Here is a 16009-nt window from a genome sequence, read left to right as displayed (position 1 = left end):
GATGAAAATGCGCGTTCCCACTCTACCTACCTGGAATTAATGAGTGGAAAGGGGGCTTGCAGTGCACGAAGCACCGAGGCTATTTTTAGAGGCCTGCCTTTGCCTGAAAGTCAGCAGTTGTGGGAATGAAAAGAAACTCTCTATTCTGTATTCTTCTCCTAAAGGAAATTGTGATAATGAGGCTTCACCAGCGACCACGTGCACATTAAGATTTGATGCATCTGCACACGCTTATGTCACACCCTAGTTTTCCTAAAATACTCCACAGAAGAAATGTACTATCAGGGAGAAAATTCCTTAAAAAAACAAACAAAAAAAAAACAGATGTAAGACGCTAATGCTGAGTCTTCTCTGCATCCTTGCTTTTCTTGTGTTCCCACCAGTCCATCCCTTCATTAGGAGTAAAGTCAAATCATTCCAGGACGTGCGTGCGAGTGCGCGTGCGTGTCGATACGCTCGGCCTATATCCCGTCGCGATGGTCACGTGGCTTCCCTCAGACAGCAGCCATTTGTTACTGTCTTTTTAATCATGCTAATGCAGCCGCGCGCCCTCTTTCCTATCACCAAAGCAGACCGCCGCACACATATAGGCATATGTGCTCATACATGCTTCTCATGCACATGGATGCTGAAGAAAAATGAGCGAGAGAACCGAGTGCCCAAAAATACCCCAGAGGCACATGAATCTGTCAGTGGGGAGTTCTGTAACTGGGTATCTTTGCACGCCTGTGGCCACGCTGTGCACACATACATGTATATATGTGCCCATATGTTCCTAGAAACCGACCCATGCAGGCACACACGCAAACGGAAGAAGGCCAGGGAATCTTAAGACGAATCAAATTAAGTGTTAAATTTTGTCACTGCTTCTTGTCTTTTCTCTCCGCCCCCCCCCCAACCTCTCTTTTTTCCTGCAAGTGCTTAAGTTTATTAGTATTCTGCTCAGAGGTCTGCTTTCTTCTTCTGCTCTCCCATAGCCTCCCTCTACCCCTCCTGGGAGTTGAGCCCAGTGCATGTTAAGTGATATGGCTGTGGAGTTTTACCAGCAGGGTTGTGGGTCCCACGTAATGCGGCGTGCAAGAGGGATGCTCTTAGTAAATCCACCCATCCGTGAAAAATGATCAATCTCGTGAATTTGCCAATTGGGAGTCGTATAGCATAGACATAAGGGAGATAATAAGAGGGAGGGCCGGTGGGATGGTGGAAGGCGTCTGCAGAGACGACAACCTTATTGGAAGTAAAATAACTAAAGAGCCATTGTAATAGGTCTGAATAAAAAAAATGACAAAAAGTGTATGTGAGCTCAGGCAGACCAAGCTGGCTAAAAAGAGAATGTGAACCTTGGCTGCTCAGAAGACCGGTTGGTTGGGGGGGGGTGAGAAATGGGCCACATTTTTCCACTCCCTCGTTCTCTCTCTCTCTCTCTCTCTCTCTTTTCCCTTTTACCCTTTTACGCTTTGCATCCTCGATCTGAAAGCCAGCAGGCCGACTTGGTTGCAGTCAAGCAAAGATGCACGTTTGGTGTTTCTTTTTAGTCAAGCGTGAGCAGGTCTCACCTAGGTAGTGACAAGGAAGTGGATTGGGTAGGAGACTGGAAAAAAAAGTGCCTGTCCTAAATTCGAGGACTGATCTAGCCCATGGGTGATTCCAGCACTACCAGGCAGCGTGGTATGTAAATGTCATGGGACTCGACAGAGCGAGAGGCTGTCTCTCTCTGTTCATTTGACAGGACATGACAGGTCGGGGAGGTGCATTTCTCGGTTGTGTTGGTGTCAACAGGAGCACATCGAGTTTGACATACCTGAGGAGGGGGGTGAGGGGGTTGCTCTGAGATGTTACTCTGGGATAGTCCACGAGAAACACTGAGTAGAAATATTACCCGCAATTAAATCTTGGAAGAAATTATTCTTTACCACTTTCTGAATGGATTTTGCGACAAACATCAAGTCTAAAGGAAATTCTCTCGTCTATGAAGTTATATAGTCGGAGTAAGCAGAGCTTTAGTCATTTGAACAGATTTTCTTCACATTTGGCTTACAGTTCACCCTTACCCTTCGGTTTATTGCCAAGCATGGGCGTTTTACAGCCCGTGGATCTCTTCCAGCCCTTTAGATGTCCCCCACTGCCCCACATTAAAATGTGAAAATCATTTCTATGGGCAAACTTCAATATTCAGGCAGATGTGAGTTACAGTAAGTAACTTCAGTTCATAAGACAAGACAGCTTGATGGAGTTTTAGTTAAAGTGACGCGCTAACGAGATGTAAATGATTTGGAAGCACTGTGAGGCAAACGGCGGATAATGGTTAGCCACTGGCTAGCTGCTAACAATGCTAAAGTTGGCATTTGTTTAAGAGCTTCCTGTGGGCTCTAAACAGCTGCTTCCAGGTTTTCAGTGAGTCTAAACTATCCATTGTCATCTCTTGCCCAAAGTCTGTCTTACTGTTACTCATGGCTTTCTTTCTACACTGAATAGATTCTTTATACACTATATGATGTTTATAAAAAGGGGGGAGAATTTCAATGTCGTTTTGAGATGAGATATTAATGCCAATCCAATCCCACAAATTTGCATAAATATTCCCTGGGATGAAACATTCCACACTAATTAGATTCATTGAAACATGGTTTGGGATTTGTGAAACATTTGTTTCATTTTGGAAACATAATTTTTAAATGTATTATTATATTATTATTAAGATGAGTGAGCTGAAGATTTTGTGAAAAGCTTGTCTGGTTCATTATTTTGTTTAAGTTTGTGAGCTAATAATACACTGTACGGTGAGACAGACGTTTTGTAATGGTGCTTGAAATGACTGATTTTCCATTCACTTTAAAATGCACTGTCATCTTTTAGCGTGAATACAGTGCATGCGATGCAATGTGCGTTTATTCACTACAGTTGACAAAACAGGCCAGATTGTTTGATACCTAATGCAATTTTTAGGTAAAGACTATGAGTTTGAGACATACTATAAATGCTCTCACTCGTTAATTCTTCAGAAATGCTAAGCAGCTCATATAATCTGCCTTAGCCTGAACGCTTCACTTTTGATGGAATTGACAAAAACAACCTGAAATCAATAAAATCCTCTAACAACGTTAGCCGAGACTTGGGTTTTACATGTCATATCCTATCTTATGTTTTTTTGTAAAGACATCCTTCCTTGTCTTTAATGCTTAATTCCCAAGAGATTATACCCTATTTATTGTGAACTAAAATAAAAGCAAATGAGCCGTACAACAACAACAACAACAACAACAAAACTGGAGAAATGATGCCGGTGCCTTCTTGGAAATGATACCTAATGATCTGTGAAAATAACCCTTGACTGACCCTGTTATTTATCATTAATAAGCAACAAGCTGCTGGTGAGGAAGTTTCCGTACATCAAACCAGACAAACAAACCAACAGGCCCCTCTCATGCCTCCACAGTGTCTGGGTTATTCAGCGATGTGTGTGACCTCAAACAGAGGGACGTTTGGAGAAGTTTGCAGCAAAAGCAGAAGAAAAGAGTGAAGAAAAGCTTTAAAATGTAACCAAGCAGCACAACAATGCGCACCAGCTGTGGCAGTAACTTGGATGCCTTCTACTTTTTTTTCTATATATTTTTTTTGTTTGTTTCTAGAGCGCTCTATTGAGGAAGGCGTCATCCTTTATCGCCATATTTCATGTTTCCCAGAAGACTCGGTGAGGCGGAGGCGGCGGGGTGGGGGTGTTTGATGTTATTGAGGATTTCTGAGCCTTATTAAATTTGCTAATATGTTACCAGTCCTTCTCTCGAACGCACTTCACGCTGATGACGTTTCTCCCTGCTCTTAATTTGGCTGCACACTTTGCTGTAGCTCAACAACCTGCCCTCCTCGAGAGGAAACAAGAGAAGTACATACGTATTGCTTTTAGCTAAAGACACTTATCAGGTAGACGCACAGCGTGCTTTTTGATGGCTTCTGACACTCATGACTCACTCAGTCTCAGCTATTGTATGTTCTCTGGCATATTCTCTTCTGTTCTGTCCTATTCTTGGTTCTTCCTTTCATCAGAGGTCAGAGACAATGCTAATCTTCCAGCGGGCGAGCCGGGTAGACGGGTAGACGGGGGGGGGGGAATCTGTCAGCTTCTTTAGCTGGCAGTAATCAAAAAGGATTTTTTTTTTTTTTTTTTTTTTTTTGCTTTCTATCTCTGTGGACAGAAAGTAATAATTCTAAAGCGCTAGTAGTCGGATATCACTTTGCAAGGCCCTTTACCGTCTTTCCGTAAAGCTTTTCTCAGTGATAACAATTTTAATGGGGCTCAAAATGCGGACCTTCTTCTGATCTCTGCACATGACAGGAGAGCACAGGAGGGATATACTACGAGCGCGATAATGAGGCCAAAGTGAGAATGGATCTTCAGCGGCCAGCCACGCAGATGAAACTTTCAGAGCTCTCCGTTTGCCACATAATGCATGTGTCTGTACAGCAGGAATATTTATATCCAGTGTTTTTTTTCTTTTTTTTCTTCCTCCTCCATCACAGCCTTCCCTGCTGCAAAGGAAGTGTATTTACATATGACCTTGCACGCAGTAATCGGTGGAAAGAGGGAAGTTTTATTTAGCCGGAATGATGTGCTCTGGCTGGGATGTGACAGCGGAATGTGAATGTAGGAAAAAAGGTTAAAAAAAAAAAATAAGCATTTGAGTCAGCAAAGGTTGGGAAAGGAATGGGGATTATCAGTAATGTGTTTTGGCTGCTGACTGTACAGTATATTATGTCAGAGGAGGGTGGTTCAGCATGTAGGGGTTGTTGAATTTTTATTTTTATTTATTTTTATTTTTTTTGAATGCACATAAATGTTGCTCGACGTACGCGGGACATAATCAGAATAATTCAACCTCGCTGCAGACCAATTCATGGTCTTGGCAGTTCTGTGTGTGCGGTGCATTGCAAACGAGCTTTTGCAATGTGGAAGAAAAATGATTTTCAAAGAATTTTAGTAAAAACGGATGGTGAGGTTTTGCCCTCCTCAGGCTATATTTTGTGGAAATAGTCTCTACATGGACAAAGTCTCCCAGCTTTGTGCATGTAGAGGGTAGACATTTTGCCTGTTCATTAGGGATGGGTGATATTAGGAAAGCACACCTTTCTTTTTTTTTTGTTTTGTTTAAATATTCTAATATTACCAATACATTCATTATTACTTAATTTGTTTTCTGTTTTTGTCTTGACTTCACGCCCTCTCTGTGAGCTTTAACATCTCGGCTGCAAAAATCTTTACACGCTGTTGGTAATTAGGACAGTAAGAAGAGGATAATGGACGCTGGACAACAGGACAGTCCTAACCCTAATTTGTAAATTACAAGAACTAGTTCAAGTTCGAGGTTTGAAGTCAGTTCAAAATGCTTAGGTGGTGACTTGTGAACACGGATCGGTTCATTTTAAACTGGGTGAACTAAGTTAAGAACTGATTCTTGCTAGGGATGAACTGGTACAGCTCTATCAAATGTCCTATATCTAGTAAGCGCTTGCCTTAGGAACTTCATCGTTCTTACGTGAGAGTCTCTCTCTTTCTCTCTCTCTCTCTGTGTGTGTGTGTTAGACAGAGCTGTCGAGACTGCTTGATGCTATGAAAATTTGATGCAGAAAATATCCTGTCGGTGCTGCATTTTTAATGGCAACCACGCAGATTCAGGAATTATCATCAGAATGCTCCCTCCGGGTTCTCGACTGCACATCGTGCGTGGAATCCAATCGAGTCTGCAGCTCCGGGACAGACACGTCTCCATCTGCTTTGGGTGCTTAAATAATTTGTGGAGGATTTTTGTCTCTTTAACCATTGTTTTGACCACCGACGGCACGCGAGAGTCAAAGCAGAATCTGCAAACTCTCCTTAGATTGTGGCAGTCTGGTGTATATTATTTTTCTCTCTCCTTCTTTTTTTTTTTTTTCCGTTGAGTCTTGTTGTCAGAAAATGAGTCTGGCCTTTGGGGCTTGATTGCCCTAATCAGCAGTCCAACGAGCACTTCTCCCACTGGTGATTGATATTTGGAGACATTGGTGGGACAAAAACAGTTTGAGATCTGACGCTCGTGAAAAGACCCATCAGCTCAGTTGTCGATCAATGTGAATAAATATTTCCCACAACCCAGAAGCATTAGAATCAAGGGCAAAGGGGGAAAAAAAATAAAGAGGAAAAAAGAAGGGGGGAGGAAGGGGGGGAAATCAATTGGTTGAGAGCTTTACTAAAACGGGGATGGGGTTGTAATGGTGGTGGTGGAGCTGAGGGGAAGAAGGAGCAGAGGTGGGGGAAAATAGGCCTGTCAAGCTGGGTGAGTAATGAAGCGTGTTTTCTGCTCTTCAAAGGATGGGGTGGAAGATGCAGTGATGCTGTGTTACATGCAATGTGCCATCCAACGTCATGTGAACTTGAGCTGCACATAAAAAAAAAGAAAGAAAAATGTGCCTGGGAATGAATACCGAGGTGAACGCGCAGCTTCTGAGCTCCCCGCATATCGATTTGACAGTCTCATGTGTCTCTTTAGGGTTGAATCAGTGTTGGGACAAAATATCCGCAGAAGTTCTCAGAATCGCATGTCAATGTCAGGTTAGCGATTCTTATAAAAAAAAGAAAAGCAAAACAAAAACGTGACTAGATAAAACAGATCTCATCTGGTCAGGGGTTGCTTCCGTCTCCTCATCTGTGTAACAGAAGTGATGCTTTAAAACTCTGCAAACTTTTACTTGATATCCTTTTAAAAAGTCTGTGAAGAGCCAATTTCAAATCCATAAGTTTTGCCATGTGGTTAAGTAGAGCTAGAAGCTCATGTTGGTTATTGATAGATTTTATAAAAACAGATCATGAGGATTAAATATAGTATTTACCATTATTATCCAAGGTTTTAGTTGTTCTTACTGCTTATGCGTATGAGGATGCACAGTAGTGACGTGTCGACGACATACGGGTCGGATGGATGCGACCTGACCTACAGACACAGATCCCATTTGAAAAGATCAGATGCATACTGGATTTAGGGTCAGATATGTGAAAATTTGATCTGTGTTGTTCAGACTCTCAGGCGCATAAGGGCAAAAAAACAAAACAACAAAAATAATAACAATCTGATTTGGGTCACTTCAGGCGTCAGTGTGAACATATTTTATTGTCCCACATTGAGGAAATTTCTGTAGATTGCAATATTCAAATGAAGAACGTAGACTTGCACAAAGGATATAAAATATGTAAAAACAGAATAAGGAATAAAAAAATACTCTACAGTAAGGACAAAATTTGAAAATAAATACCATGTAGTTATAATATAGTGTGCTCCAGGTGATAGGAATGTGTAACTGAGTTGGTTGATTTAAAGTTTTATTAAGTTTTATTGTCACTAATTGTCAATATACAATTAGTGACAATAAAACTTGTGCAACAGCAGGTTTTGTGCAGATAACAGCAGAAACTTTATTCAGAATGAGCAAAGTTGCATAGATATCAGCACAGAAGTAAAACTGTACTGAGTTTGTCGAAACCAGTGGCGGTTATAGAGTCTTACAGCTGCTGGGAGGGAGGATCTACAACAACACTCATCAGTGCACCCAGGATGCAGCAATCCGTCACAGAAAATCACAAAAATGTACGACAAAATTTGTGGTGGTTATTTGTCAAAATGTAGAAAATCTGAATGGGTTTGAATGCTTTTCATTTCTTTTTGAAATGAAAAAGTTTTCACCATAACTGCGGGGCATATGCTTTGTCTGATTTTACCCCATATAATGTGACAACCTGCTGGAAGTACCAGAAAGGCTCTACTCCAATAATGACCTTTTTTCCATTGTATCTCCTGTAGCTTCTTTTCTCTACATGTTGTAAAAGAAGCTCAGTGTCCATGTACCCTCATTACTGCCCACCTCCCCGAACTTCAACCACTCACAATATGAATCTATTTCCCCCTGCCTCCCTCTCTCTGTCTCGCTCCCCCTCACCGCTCTCCTTTTTCTTTTTTTTTCTTTTTTTTTTGATAGGGGATCCATTTGGTTTAAATTGACTCATTTTGTCAGTGGGAATCGGAGCAGAGAGACTGAGGAGGGAGAAACGGGCAAGGCTTGAGCTAATACTTTGATCCCTCCGACAGGCAGCGTGAAAAGTGCATTTCATAAAGGATGTTCATCTGTGATGAGCCCACCAGAGTGACAAATTGGGCCCCTGGTGCTTTAAATAATACACTGTGTATGGCTACAGCTGTGGTGCAGTATTTTCTTTTCTTTCTTTCTTTTTTCCTACTGCTAAACTTGCCTGTTAAATAAAGGCGTGCATTTCAGCTTGAAAGACTTCATCGTCACTTCGATCCAGAGCAGGTTTCACTTCAAATCATCTCCCTTTTCTTATTCATCCTGTGTGATGCATGTAAATGTTAATGGAGGGCTTTGCTTTCAACTGTCCACTTGTATTCAGACTTGGACGCGGCCCTTTAAGAATCGCGGAGAGGCTTCGGAGTTATGACCGAGGCAAGCCTTGCTGTCTCCCTGTGGCATTTGTTGCTCTCAGGAATCGTGCTATGATGAAAGTTTAAGACGTGGTCTGCGCCGTAGCTGTGGAGGAAAAACTTTGCTACAGAAGCAAAGGCAGTGGTGTAAGATGATGAAAATCCGAAGTTGATCTTTTACCTTCTTTGTTCTGAATGAATTGACGCCACACGAAAAAAGTCGGAGAACGCATTTGGGGCACGTATGTGCACCATCTTGATTTGACCCAAGTAGCACACAAATTTAACGCCACATGGTTATACGGTGAGTGTAGGGCTGGAGACCTTTTGTGATTTGAATGGACTGTCTACCTGTCATACACAATAACGGCAAAAAAGAAACATTCATGACTTTCAGTTACAGGGGAAAAAAAGTAGTCAAAGTTCACGAGTTGATCTTGCAGAACCACCTTTAGTGGCAATAATTCAAAGTAGGTATCTTGTATGACTTTATCAGTTTCACATTGTTATGGAGGCAGCTTCACAAAATCTGAGTTCCAAAACGGGGTTCAATCGATTGGGATTATTGGGCTTTGGTTTATTTCCACAGCATCTTGACCGATATAGTTGAAGTCAATATCTACATCGGTCTCAACATTGTGTCAAATGTTTTTAACTTTGACATATGCCTTGCTGTAGATTGACCGACTTCAAATTGTTTGACCTCAAAGTAGCTTGAAGATGTCCCTTCACAGATTCGCGACCCTCCTTGTTCCTGTGGTATCTAATGTCTTCCTGCTACATTCCCTTTATCAAATCAATGGAAACTGCAGAGAAAGAAAAAGGAAAGAAAACATTTTTTTTTTTTTCTGTAGTTGTCTTATAGAACGGCTTCACCCTGTCGTATCTCGACTCTCCCAGACTGGATGGAAGTTTGCAGTTAATCAAACCTCCAGCCCCGTTATATGTCGCTGAACCATCAAAGAAGGTAGTTACAAATTTGATCAGCAGCTTGGAGCCTGCTCCTAGATCTCACGACACCTGACTTGAGCTTGACAAGGACTTTTCTGTTTAGTGACTGGAAACACATGGAAAGGGTCGTGATTAGGATCGCGCAAGAAAAGCACTAAAAACCACATGACAGGCACCAACTTGTCTTATTCCTCTTTCTAAGTCTATATCTTTCAAATGCTCATGTGCAGATGGTCCCCCTTATCCCAGAGTCACACACACACCTGCTCCTTGATTTTAAGGTGTTACATAATCGTGGAATTGTCTGCAACAGTCCGGCGGTGGGGTCAACCACAGCAGAGGTCGAATTAGTCACAGATCGAGTAAAATGGATGACAGCTAAAAGCCTCTCCGCAGCAGCAAATCCTACATGTCACTCCAGAAGGCAGCAAACTGTGGGCCATGTGTGAGAGAGTTTATAATACAGGACACCTTGGTGCTATCAGGCTACATCTCACTAAGCTTCAGTCTGCGCATGAGTGGCTGGAGAGTGTTTAAGCCACTTGACTTTTTGTCATGTTGTGTGTAAACATGACATAACTGTTTTCCCCCATTAAATATACGAAGAAAAGAAAAATAAATGACGCCTGGACATGGCTTACGGCTTGGACTAGAATGCAAATTGGTCCATTTGAGACTTTCCCCACCAGGGGGACAACCATCGTCTGACTCTCATTGAAGCACCCTCGCTTTCATTCTTGAACACTCAGACGCTGCGGGAGGTTTCACACAGGCTGAGGCTCCCCGGCCAGACTCGAGGATACATTAAAGACGGCCTGGAGAACCTGCTTGATGACTGGCACATCCTTTTAGCACTTTCATCATGGCTGTACTCAGCACAGCCATTTAAAGCAGGTTTGCTTTAACCTTCCCAGTAGGTGTTCAAACGACCCTGGAGGAATTCACTAAAAATCCCTTCATAACCCGTTTGCTTTCCCAAAACAATACACTCCGACACTTCAACTAGTTGGCTTTTATATACATATATATATATATATATATATATATATATTATATAAATATTGCAATATTTTCAGTATTAAGAATATTTTAAACCAGCCATTAGGTGCTCTATATTTTCATAGGGATGAAAATGTAGAAACTGAAAGAAGGTACCTCCTTTAAAAAAATAAAAAAATAAAAAAAAAGACTTGTTAGTTATTTCCCCTGCAGTCCTCAGAACACAATAGCCCATCATGTTTTAAGGAACCTGCTGAGACACAGCAAAACTAATCCCTCAGGGAAACACAAGCTCCTGATAATTTGCCTTCTCTGCTTCAGAGTGAAGCTTATTTTGCCTGTTTATGAGTCTACCTCCTGAAAAAACAAACAAACAAACAAACAAACAAACTGAAAGCCAGTCGCTTCAGGTCAATATAATTACCCCCCCACCCCCCTACCCTCCAACATATTTGCACCACTAGCTTTCAATTAAGGTCATGACTCACCATGCCCGACTGGCCTAGAATGTGTTTCAAGACTAAGCATGAAAACAATGTTGATTTCATGCTGAACTCCTGCCCAGCTACATGAAACATACAGTACTTATTGCAATGCAAACAACATTTATTATCACGTTTATTCTGGTTTCGATTCGCCGCAGCGTTCGGGATTCTCGTCGAGCAAGTTTTGGAGAGCTTTAGCTGAATTTGACATTTGACTCTAGAGCACTTAGAAATGTATGGTTGTCTCATTGACTCCAATATACTCGGGTCATGTGGCTGCAACACAAGCCCAGAATGGAGCCCAATTACTCACCGCAACCCTTCTTGGACTGGCGGTCAGCAACAGTTGCTTATCTTCGATCATTGCTTCTGTCTTTCTGCCCTGACATCCGCTCGCTGTCAGTTAAAGCCATGGCTGGCTCGCTCCGGCCCTGAATGCGTTTCCAAAACACGGCAAAAAAAAAAATATATATATATATATGCATATTCACTATTACCTTGAGAAATATGTAGCATTTATTACGTAACAAATTGAGCAATTTGTGTCACACTGTGTTTTTTTTTTTGTTTTTTTTTTCGCTCTAGGTTGACAATACACATAATCTAATCCTTCCTGCTCCAGTTTCGGCCAAGTGGGGTAATGCTGCTCTTGTGCTGGTTTGAATGTACGAGTATAATGTTCTGTGCAGCTTCTATGTGTTTTAGCCACATAACACGAAATAACAACCAGACACGTTATGGGTGGTTTTACATTTTATGTAATAACCCCCATTTTCAGACATGCACCCATCACCTCTCCCTCTCTCCACGCAGATACCTATAGTATACCAGGGAATTTAGATATTTTCTCCTACTTATATGTTAATGAAAAGCACAAACCACCGACTTTTCTTTCTTTCTTTCTTTCGTTTTTTTTTATTTCTGGGAGGATTTAATTGAAATTTTATTTTGACAAATAACCATTTAATGGTGTAAAACAGGCCATTGTGTGACTGTGCCTGGGAGTGTGCGATAAGAGTAACAGTGGAGGAGAAGCAATGACACTTCTTTTCTAAAGAATGGCTGGCGAAATAAGAGAGAGATGCTGTGTATGTGTCACAGAGAGAGGGGAGAAAGATTTTAGAGACATAGTAAACAATAATAATAATAATAATGATAATAATAATAAACATTAAAAAATAAAACTGAGTTAACCCCCTCAGAGTAGCACATGGTAAGCCCTACCATTTTCCACACACACTGCTCCATCATATGTGCCATGTCTGCCTTATAGGTTAACACTCTGGGTTTGCCTTCTTGTAGCTCAGACGCAACAAACGGAGGCTTCTTCACACAGTCTGCCTCCTTAATGTGAGGTTTGCTGCAGTGCAAAAAAACAACATGCAGTTGGTGTGGCGTGTGCATGTGTGCGTGTCTGCGTGTGTGTGTGTCTGTGTGTGTGTGTGTGTGTCTGAGTGTGGGGCAGGGGGGAGGGAGGGGGGTAAAACTGAGTTGAGACCTCCATATTGTTTTATCGGTTACTAGCAGCAGCATTGCATGTGTGCACCACGGCAGAGCTGTTAATTCTAATCCTCATGGCGCTTCCAGAGTAAAAGGCTCAGCTCTGCTGTAGGAAACACACATAAGCATGTGAGTGTGGGGGTGACACAGTGCCATGTTTAGGAGGTGTTTTCCTCTCTCTCTCTCTCTCTCTCTCTCTCTCGAGCTAAATGCATTACATATGCAATGATGTAAGCAGCAGTCGATTAAGAAAAGAATGCTATAATACTCTTAGCGCTTAAAAAGAATATGCATTTGTTGTGTGGTTTTGTTGTTTGCACACCACAGAACGCAGGACGTGAATACGATTTTTTTGTTTTGTTTTGTGTAGTTTCAGTTGCCTTGTGAATGTGTGGCAGGAAGCCAGCACCATCCCATCACTCTGTTCAGGAGGGCTGGATGAGTCACTCTGCTCTCAAAATCATTCCGCCATTCCTTCCTTTTATATATGACAGTGGGTCACAAGAGCTCTACGGAGGCATTCTCTTGTGTCTGTGCTCATATATCTATATATACACACACATGTATGACAAAGATAATGAAAATATTCCTGGAAAAGACGACGACGTCCTACTAAGTATTCCAACCGCTTGATTTACCTTCACTAGTAAATGTAGCACAAATTTAACAACCAAAGGTGCTAAATGTTTTGGGGTTTTTTGTGATAGAAACTGCCTTAAAAATACCTATAATTTAATCTCAGTAAATCTAGCTGTTCTGCAAAGGCCTTAGAGCTTTGTTTGAAACCGTTATTGAACAAACAGCATGAAGACCAAGGAAACCATCAAACATGCCAGGTATAAAATTGTAGGGAAGTTCAAAGCTGGGTTACGTCATAATACAATATCCTAAACTTTCTAGTAGGTCCTCTGGTCAGGCATATTTATCCTACATACAACACAAATTGTGTGGCAGAAAACTAACAACCTCAACAAACTGCGTCCGCTACGAAAACGGATGCCGGCGGCGTCATTTTGTGAGGAGGTTGTTCTTTGGCATCGAGACAGAATGTGGCTAGAGTTGACTAACAGATGGATAGGTTTACCATCCAGCAGGGCATCCCTAAACACAGGCGTAGATAGAGCTCTGTAGGAATGGTTAAGAACAAACCATATTTGTGTTTAAATGTCCCAGACCGAAATTTAGCTAAGAATATTTGGCGAGACCTAAGATAGATGTTCACAAACGCTCCAGTTTTAGATGTGCAAAGCTGGTAAATAACATACTATCTGGTTGCGTTGTGTAACTGGAGCAGTTTTGCAAACCGAAGAAAGCTGAGCGTCCATTGTCACATTTTAATTAGTAAGAAGAAATCAAATCAAATCACATATTTCCTTCTGATGTACCGCTTTGTGTTGGTATATCATATGAAATGCTCTGAATGTTGTGGTTGTAACGTGACAACGAGGAAAAAAGTACAAAAAAAAAGTAAGAATGCTTTTGCAAAGCACTGCATACGAGAGCCACTGTCCGCACATGTATGTGGTCTTCTCCTCCTTCGGTGGCTCATTGTTCAAAATAGAGCAAGGAGACGTAGAGACCCCCCAGAGTCTTGAGGACATGTGTGGAGGGTACGAAGAGTGCAAGCTCAATATGATAATTGGCTGAGAGATCGTCACCAGAATGAAATTATGCTAGTTAATTCCTCCTCAATTAATTACCTCAGGACCAGGCCGCAGTACATTCATTATGCCAGGAAGAGTATTGACCCCGCCGAAAGGGAAAAGCAGCCATATCATACCCATAATACCTGCTTGCAGTGTCATTGCAATGCTTGTTAGCGTATAGCCTGCAGGCAAAGGAAAAAAAAAACAAAAAAGGACTAAAATGGAAGTGACGTCATAACCCCAGTCTGTCTGAATACAGCCTTGAGAACTGTGCAGCCTCGCGCGTATATCGTTTTGTTCCACGCACGACATTGTGGAAAGTGAGACAAAAGGAGGTGACAGGTCATTACAAAACTCGATCAGGGCTCTGTATCTTTCTCCTCTCTTCCTCTCGTCTCCGTTTTTCCACCGCACCCGTCTTGCGGCTCTCAAGGCGTGGTGGGTGGGGGGAGGAGGGGGGTCCAGATTATTCCCCTAGTTGCCCTTGCCAGGTAGTAAATACTTCAAGGAGCTCAGGAGGCAGGGAATAGATCAACTGCTGCCACACTCAACAGCATCCTGCCAGCTGGCCCATAAGACGCATTGCTGAAGCAAAAAGAAAAAGAAAAAAAGAGGGGGGGGGGGTGATTCCAGCATGGGAAGATGTTTGTTGAAGAACAGCAAATGTGGGTCAAGTAGGTTCATCAGCAGAGTATGATTTGCATAAAAGATAAACGCAGTTTGGAGATACAGAAAATTTGCTGTTTCATGTCTGTAACATCTAAATGCCCTTGTACTCCCAACATTTGAATTGGGAGTAACAGAGGTCAAAATTTTGCTTCTGTTCAGAACTGGTTCTGATGAATTTCTCAACTGCCATCAATAAATGCCATTTATTGATGCCATTTATTGATGTTAATGCCATCAATAAATGCTTTTTCCTAGCCGGGCGATCTTTTTTCAAAGGCCATTGCTCCTCAGCGCTCTCCTTTTTGTTCCATATCCCCACCCACCAAGCCACACTATCATCGCCACATCTCTTCCATCCTTTCCTAATTGTCTGGCAAGCATCTCAGCTAGAGAAAGACAAATATCGCTTTTTCCTGTGGATATTGTTCTGTCTGAACCCGCCGTGACCGCGTTAATAATTTAGCACCTATTCTGTTTCTTGCTGCTCTTTTCTCCCAGGAACACTTCCTCCCTCGCCTTTATTTTCTCTTCTTAGGATGTTTTGGTTTTTTCCTTCCCTATCCTGTTCTTCCCTTTAAATTTCACTACAGCCATGTGCAATAATACAGTATGTAGAAATGCAGAGCATTAGCCTGCCTGTTGGTTCTCTGATGCGTTGGACCTTTTAGCTCTGAGGCGTTGCCACAGGGGCCCTTCAAAAGTGAGGAAGAAGACATTCTTTCACACTTAAATTAATTGGCTAGCTTTAACTAATTGCTATTCCTGCAAAGTTATTATGATTAGGAGTTGCCTTACCTGCATTAGAGATATCTCGCCACCATAAGTTTGTGTAAAAGTGAATAAACATTGACTGTGACAAAAGAAAAAGGCCACAAGCAAGCATCGACAGTGCTAACTCCTTCCTCCTGGCTCTGATTGGTTGTTTTTGACTAGGAGTGGTGCATTATTTTTCATAGTAGCTCATGGTTATGATACCATACATGGTGACATCTTTAATAAGTATTAGGTTCTTGTGAAGTTTTTGTCTAAACGCCACTAAAAAAGACGTAATTTTGATGTGAGCTTATCAAATAGTGATAAACTAAATTTAGCTAGCAGTTAGCCTTTACAGGGGTTGAAGGCTAACTGCTAGCTAAATTGGACTTCTCAGTTCAGTTAAGACAACTCAAATTGAAATGTATGAATCCATTAGATAAAATTATGTATTACTGAATGTTAAAAGTCCATAAAGAGACTACTTTAGGGTTTGTTCCCACTTTGTCAGTCAAACATCGATTTGTAGCGTTTATCGTGTATG

The 16009-nt window shown here is 41.7% G+C and overlaps 1 protein-coding gene across 6 annotated transcripts in view; it reads left to right on the top strand.

Annotated features, from left to right (window-relative positions):
• Positions 1 to 16009, top strand: part of pcdh7b (protocadherin 7b) — a 141293-nt gene that overhangs the window by 116449 nt on the left and 8835 nt on the right. The gene's annotated exons all lie outside the window — the stretch shown is intronic.

This window comes from Poecilia formosa, unplaced genomic scaffold, assembly GCF_000485575.1.
Source record: "Poecilia formosa unplaced genomic scaffold, Poecilia_formosa-5.1.2 Scaffold41, whole genome shotgun sequence".
Classification (NCBI taxonomy): domain Eukaryota; kingdom Metazoa; phylum Chordata; class Actinopteri; order Cyprinodontiformes; family Poeciliidae; genus Poecilia; species Poecilia formosa.
Note: the sequence above shows the minus strand (reverse complement) of the source record. Positions and strands in the feature narration are given on the sequence as shown.